Source organism: Hevea brasiliensis, chromosome 16 (assembly GCF_030052815.1).
Source record: "Hevea brasiliensis isolate MT/VB/25A 57/8 chromosome 16, ASM3005281v1, whole genome shotgun sequence".
Taxonomy (NCBI): Eukaryota; Viridiplantae; Streptophyta; class Magnoliopsida; order Malpighiales; family Euphorbiaceae; genus Hevea; species Hevea brasiliensis.
In genome coordinates, this window is record NC_079508.1 from 3693764 (window position 1) to 3701968 (window position 8205).

The window sequence follows — 8205 nt, forward strand, 5'->3', positions numbered from 1 at the left end:
CACCATGCAACTTATCAAGCATATCATCAAGTCTAGGTATGGGATGTCTATACTTTACAGTGATTTTGTTGATTGCTCTACAATCCACACACATGCGCATGCTCCCATCTTTTTTTGGCACCAAAAGAACAGGTACGGCACATGGGCTCATGCTCTCCCTAACATGGCCTTTTGCTAGGAGCTCCTCCACTTGTCTTTGAAGTTCCTTAGCCTCTTCCGGATTGGTTCTATAGGCTAGCCTATTTCGAATTACAGCTCCAGGCACAAAATCTATTTGGTGCTTTATGCCTCTAATGGGTGGTAGCCCATTAGGTATTTCTTCAGGGAAGACATCCTCAAACTCCTGCAACAAGGGCAAAGCACAACTAGGAATGGATGGGTCAAGGTTAGAAACATTGGTGTAAACTCCCTTACAAATTAGCAAAGCCATTGGCATACTAGAAAAATATGCAGTCCTCACATCCTTGGCTTTTGCTAGCAAACTGACTTTATTCTCTCCACTCTTCTCACAACTCTCCTTTTGCCCCGAGCCCTTTTCTTTTGGTTTCACTCTTTTTGAATTTCCTCTCTTCTCTCTCTCTTCCTCATTTTTCTCTCTCACTTTTTCCTCTCTTTCTTTTCTTTCTTTCTCTTTTTGCACTCTTAGCTCAGCCGCTCTTTGTTGTTGCTCATTCATTGATATGAACCTGCCTAACTCCACCTCAAAAACTAGCTCACAAAGGGAGGTTTGCAAACTCATATATATAACACCCAAGACCTCCCTGCAGAGCCGATGTGGGACGCATCATTCCCGACCCCTTTAGACTGAACATCCTCGTGAAGTAACCGGGGTCATGACTCGTTCACCCCGACCTCTCCCGAATAGCGTCAGGGAACCTTTGTACATGGCCCACCGACCCATACAGAGTGAGGCTCTGATACCAAATGATATGAACCTGCCTAACTCCACCTCAAAAGCTAGCTCATAAAGGGAGGTTTGCAAACTCATATATATAACACCCAAGACCTCCCTGCAGAGCCGATGTGGGACGCATCATTCATGGTCTGTTTTATCCTTAATTGATCTTCAAAAGCTTGTGCGGGTGATAATGCTGCTAAAGTAACCCTTCATCCATCATGATCAAAGGAGTACCTATTCCTAAATCCATCATGCACTACCTTCCTATCATATTGCCATGGTCTCCCTAGCAAAATATGTCCAGCATGCATTGGCACCACATCACACAACACCTCATCCTTATACCTTCCAATAGAAAAAGCCAACATCACTTGCTTGTTCACCTTAATTTCCCCATATTCATTCAGCCATTGCAACTTGTATGGTCTAGGATGCTTCATGGTGCGCATGCCAAGCTTCGCAACCATGAGTGTGTTGGCAACATTCACACAACTACCACTATCTACAATCATGCTACAAGTTTTACCATTCACCAAGCATCTAGTGTGGAAAATATTTTCCCTTTGTACTGCATCTCCCTTTTCTTCCTTTGCTTGTGCACTTAGTGCACGCCTAACCACCAGAATATTACCTCCCATGACATGCTTTATATCACTAGCTTCCTCCAAAGGAGGCATACTATCGCTAGCATCATCATCATCGATATCATCATCTTCTGATTCGATCTCCCCATTCTGCCTCATCACCATCACCCTCTTGTTAGGACATTGAGATGCATAATGTCCCTTCCCTAGGCACCTAAAACAGTGGATATCCCTAGTTCTACCACTAGAGGTATTCTGTCCCTTGCCTTTCTCAGCCACACTAGGCTTTTCTCCACCCCTAGTCTCCTCTTTCTTTTCCTTAGAAACAGCCTTGGAATCATAAGTTTCACCCTTCTTCCAATTCGGTTTCCATGGAGCATTGTTGCTCGAATTCATACCTACACCCATCTTGAATGCTTTCTTCTTCTTTATTTGTTTTTCTATCTTGATTGCCATATTTAACATGTCATCAAGCTCTACATAGTGTTGTAGCTCCACTATGTTGGCAATATCAAGATTCAGCCCCTTTAGGAACCTAGCCATAGTGGCTTCCCTATCCTCCTCTACATTAGCTCTTATCATAGCCATCTTCATCTCCTTGAAATATTCTTCTACACTTTTGTTTCGTTGCACCAGCCCTTACAACCTTTGGTGCAACTCCCTATAGTAATGTTGAGGTACAAATCTATCCCTCATGATTTGCTTCATCTCATCCCAAGTTTCAACACCCCTCATCCCATTTCTCCTTCTTTTAGTGAGCAATTGATCCCACCAAACTATGGCATAATCTGTAAACTCAACTACTGCAAGCTTCACCTTCTTTTCCTCACTATAATTGTGACAATAAAAAATGAGATCCACCTTCCTCTTCCACTCCAAATATGCATCCGAATTGGCTTTGCCTTGGAATGGTGGAATTTTCATTTTGATCCCACTAATGTTACCATCCACTCTCCCTCTCCCTCTTGCTTCCTCCATATTACCTCTTCTCAAGTTTCTGCCTCCACCTCTTCCACCCTTGTTACCTCTCATCCCTCACGGTCTATGGTGGTCATCATGTGCAGCAGAGTGCTGGTCATCCTCTTCATCAGAATCATCATCATTTTCATCCCCCCAATCATCTGTAGGTGGTGCATTGTTCACTCTAGATCCCCTAGCCCTATTCTACCCTTCATTTGTGTTTTGTCTACCATTCACACTATTCTGCTCAATTCTTTCAATTCAGTCAACTAAGTTGCTCAATTGTCTACCAATTCTTTCCAAAGGTTGAACAAGTGCTTGTTGCTAAAAAGGATTATCCATATTAAGTCCACTAGTTTGTTCTTGTGATATTTTTAACACCTGCACAAAAAAGTTAGTAAAATAGAAAACAACCTCACAATTTCACTCAATTTTGGTCACTTAAGTGTTTGTACTCAATTTATAGGCTTTTACCCTCTTGGAGTTCTTGCCACTCAATGCCTTTTTCCACTCAAGCTTGCTTACCAAGTTCTTGTTAGAACTAATGCAATTCCAGAAAGTTTAAATCAAGTTTTAATATATGTTCAAGCATAAACTCAAGCAAAACGTGTGGAATAAGTGTTTGTTATGACACTTGAAGGAAGAAATTAAGACACCAAGCTCTAGAGCAATGAAGTGAAATAGGAGTCGAAATTAGCTTGCTATTTTTGTAAAACTGTTTTAAGAGCAGCAACAAGACATAGTTTTAGTAGGGAAAATCAAGTTTAGAGGTTCCAGAAAGCACCTTGAAGTTTTGGACTCCAAATTGGCCTAATAGGTGCTAAATTTGGTTCACCAAGTAAACGGTAGAATTTTTACACCAAATTTGATTTCTAGGCTTAATTTCGTCTACAAAGCACCCCTATGAAGTTTTAGAATTTTCTGGGTTGGTTTGGTTATACCTCTCCCAAAACAGCCACCAAATAGAAATGTTGAACTTATAATATTCCAGCTCTCAAACATACACTTTAGCACCCTTTTTTTTAACCCTTTTTTTTTCTTTCTTTTTGTTCTTTTTTTTTTAATATATCATGTAACCACACAACAGATACACTCAACACATCCAGCACTAAACACTTTAACAACACACTTCACAAGCCATAAAGATGCAAATAACCAGGTTGTAAAGAAAAGGTTTAAGGTAGAAATAACACAAATGTGACAAAACTAGGGAAACAAGGACAGATGCAAGAAAGACTCTAATATACCCTAAGATTAGTAGTATTGAGTGTTAACTCACTACTAAGCCCAGCATATGTTCAGATTTTCTTAAAAACACCAGAAAACACAAGGACTTGAAAAACCTTCAAGGCTGAAAAACAAGGAAGAAAAAAAAAGGAGAAAGGAAAAACAAGAACACAACAAAATGGATGACCAACCTGTATTGAAGAGAGCCTAAGCTCTGATACCACATGATACGGTTTCTACCCTTAGTAGCTGATTCCACTAAGAAGAAAGACCAAAGGACCGTCTTCAAAATAAGCCAAGAAACTCCCTTGAACCTTCAACCCTTCACCTTGAAGATGGAGAACTGAAAATATAATTCCCAAGAAAGACAGCCAAGAACAGGACCAATTCACCTATGCTGATGAACAACCTTGAACATATAATAAAACTTAACAAATCAAGGCAAGAATTTGCTAAGAAAAATAGAGAGAGTTCTAAGAAGAACTTTGAAGCAAAGCACCAGCAATTTTGCTCAAAAAATTACCATATGAATTCTGTTCCCAAAATGAAACAAAAGAAGGCTAATATGGGTTGGTGTATTCTGCCAAGACATTTCAACAACCATGGGACATGTGCAAGTCTTGGTTAATACACCAATCTCTCCCAAAAATAGATACAAAGTTCAAACATTAATAGAAAGGTCAGATTTGGTAGCCTACAAATGAGAGACAATCTGAAAAGAGATGTTTTGTCTTGAAGCTGAAAGTAGTAACTTTGCTTTTCCTATAAATAGTTGAAGCATGGCTGGAGCTCTTGGACAAAGTTATGGCTTCCAATCTTTGCAAAATGGACAAAAGCATCTTCAAAAAGTTGGTGGAGATGGGCTGCCAATTGTGCTGCCACCTAGGCACTCCACCTGGATGCCACATTGGATGCCAACTAGGATGGACTTGCTGAGGTGGCTGCCACATGTATGCCAACTTGGACGGATGCCACTTGGTCTCTTGGCTCCTCAAATATGCAAAGGAATGTACAGCAAGGTTGGCTTCCCTCTTCCAAGTCCAAACCGAATACTTGCAAGAGGTTGGACTTGGTAATGTGCTTATGCACCAAGCCTTGAAGCTTCTTAGCCATTGCTCTAGTTATTGGCCCTTGGTGTGGAATTGGTGCAACCCGTTCCTCATCAGGCATGGTCATCATAATCATCATCCTCATACTGATCATCTCCCCAATCATGTTCATAATGTTCTAACCTTTCATGTTCCCTCCTATCTCTCCTATCTTCCCCAATGTGAATTCCCAAATTCTCTCTCCTACCTTACGTCACATCATTCAGCCTCTTCTCAATTCCTCTTTCTCTTCCCAATTCCTCCAATTGATCATTATGCCTTTCTAACTTGTCCCTTACACCCCTCATCATGGCAAACATCCTTTCAAATTGTTGCTCTATTGCTTGCCCCCTCAATGGATTATCAACTTCCTCATTCCTCCCTTCATTTCTCCTTCTACTACTCTCTACTTCATCCCTCTCTTGTGACATGGCTAGAGCTGCAAATAAACAAAGTTAGTAATAAAAATTCCTCACTTCACTCCCTTATGTGTTTACTCTTAAGAAGGTTCACTCCACTCGTTTTTAGCATAATTAGCTTTTACCCTCTTGCCATGCTTACCACACTCAAGCCTTTTTTTCTCTCAATATACTCAATCCAAGGTTCCCTTGGAGCTCAAGTATATCCACACAAAAAAATCACAAAACAATGTCCAAGATTGATATCCACGCAAACAAGATGGAACAAAACAAAAATTAGAACATATATTGTGACATTAGAAGGAAAAAAAAAAAAAAGCAAACACCAAAATTGATGATATGACAAGCAAATGACTTAATTTTGAAGAATTAATTTAAAAGGACTCTAATGAGATGAAAACAAAGATTAAATTTGGAGGAAAAAAGAACACGCTCAAAAATCCCAAACAATAGATTTCACAACTTGAATCACAACTTGTGGTGTTAGTTGTGGCTTTGGTTATATAAGCAAATGATAGAACTTCTTCACCAAAATTTATAACCAACTTCCCCACATTGTAATTAGATGTCTCATAAAATTTTAGCTCAATCTAGGTTGGTTTGCTATAGGAAATAGTGTGACCTATAGTCTGATACCCAAACTTAATTCTATGGGCAAATGGTTGAATTTTAACTTGAAATCTTGTATCAGAACTCCTAATACACTTTCTAGATAGTCTATACAATTTTAGAAATTTTTGGGTAAGTTTGCTATGTGAACTAATAAAAGTTTGGTTTATAGCCAAATTTTGGTACTCTACACAAACAAGGGAATTTCAACCTGAAATTTTATGTAGACACTGTCTAGTTGGCTTAGACAAGTTTCATAAATTTTTGGGTGGGTTTGCTAAGGTTTCCAAAAATCACTCCTAAACCTTCTATTAGGCCAAATTTGCCAATTTCACTTATAGGACTAACCAAGGTAGATTTCAACTCTTTAAAACATTAGACAACTCCTAGCACACATACATTCAAGATAACACAAGATGCCTAATAGGTTAAAGAAAGGTAGTAAGGAAGAGCAATAACACAAATAAACAAAACTAAGGAAAATGTGATAAGGTAAGAAAAAGATTTTTTTTTTTTTTAAAGGAAACCCAAAGGTTCAGATCAACATAAAAGAACAAACTTTAAAACCAAAGAAGAACACAATGACTTCAGCTTGGCTGAAACCAATGCAACAAGGAAGAAAAAGAACCCAAGAGTAACAAGAAGAAAAAGATGGAAAACACAACAAAGATGAAAACTTACTCCGTTTTGAAGGTCAAGACCTCTGATACCAAATGATACACCCTCCATGTCTAGGCTGAAATCATGCATACAAAGTGCTAGAAATGTTTTCCCATGGAAAGCTCAAAAATAAGTATCAAACACAACATACATAACTCTTTCACTAACAAGATGACATAAACACCAATATGTGATAAATAACCACTTTGATTAGTAGAAAGGAAGTCAAGGATCAAATGCAAAATGGCAACTTGTGCCAGATTACACTGGATATCAAAATAAGACAATATAATTGATTAACTTATATTGAATCTAAGTTCTCAGTGAAACTTAGGAAGAACATATACAAACTCTTTTAAAGAAGTTCCTAGAGCGGACAAGCTTCTACAATGGCAAAAAAATGAACTACAAAAGAAGAAGAAGAAGCCTTATAAAGGTTGACTAATGGTTCTGCCAACACTTGGGGCTTTTAACCAATGGTTTTTCCAAGTATTGGTGAATACACATTCACCCTAAATTAGGTAAAAACAAAGTTACAAATTTGGATTTTGAATTCTGCCAGCCAAAAGTCTTCTTTGTCTTTGGCAAAATATAGAAATGTTACTTTTACCACTTATGTCTGGACAAAAGGCTCTCCTACTATGGCTTGTAAAGTGCAGGGTTAGTGAGTAGGCAGAAATGGGACCCTTTTGGATGGAAGAGAGGTGGCTAACCTAAGTGTGCACCATTGACCAACCATGGTTCGGCTTGGTGCACCTTGCCGGACCATGGTTTAGCTCCCTTGTGTTAGTCTCCATTTGAAAGCCGAATTGCATTAACATGCCCACTTGTGCTCCACTTGAATTCCTTGCATACAAGACTGCTGTCCTTGATCAATATGTACTTGAATTAATCCTTGCAATGCCTTGGCCCTAGCTCTTATAATTGCCCCATTGAACATGGGAAGTGGTTCAACCATGTTGCCCTCATAATGCTCATCATACATTAAAAATATTATAATAATGATTGCAAAATAAAAGTATTTTTCTTCTTATTTATGCTACTTATAAAATTTAAATTTAAAATATTTTTATATTTATCTTAAATTTGTATATTAAAATATTAACAATATTAAATTATATTAATAAATTATATAGTTTTTTTCAAAAAATAATTTATAAAATTAGTTGAACTCTTTTTATATATATTAATTCAAGAAATAAATTATTTATTAATTTTAATGAATTTTTTAAAAATTATTAAAAATATTTTCTATATTATATTTATATTTAAAAAAAATTATTACCTCTAAGGATTGAGATGGGATGGCAAAGGTCCCTTCTCCCTCAATCAGTAGTCACAGTTCGAGCCTGAGTATGAAGCATCTTTAAAACTTAAGAGGGAGTGCTTTACCCCCTTTTGTGAGCCTGCCTAATGCAAATATGGATTAGTCGAGTCAGTGAACTTTGAATACTAGGTTTTTTCTAAAAAAAAAAATTATAAAGTTGGGTGAATCAATTCACCACATTCAAGAATATATGCACCATCACTGCATTTTTCAACTCTGACCCTGCACCTCATTGCTATCTTGGTTTTCTGTTCTCTTGTTTCTCTCACTATCACTCTTTCTTTCTATTGTAAATCTATGAGGTTAGATTTCATCATGAATTCAATATGCAAATCTAGTGAGCCGAAACTCGAGATGGGTAGAGCTAGTCTGGGTTAGGTGTCTTTTCTGGGGCGATGCATATGAGTTTCAAAACTCAAAAGAGGGGTGATGA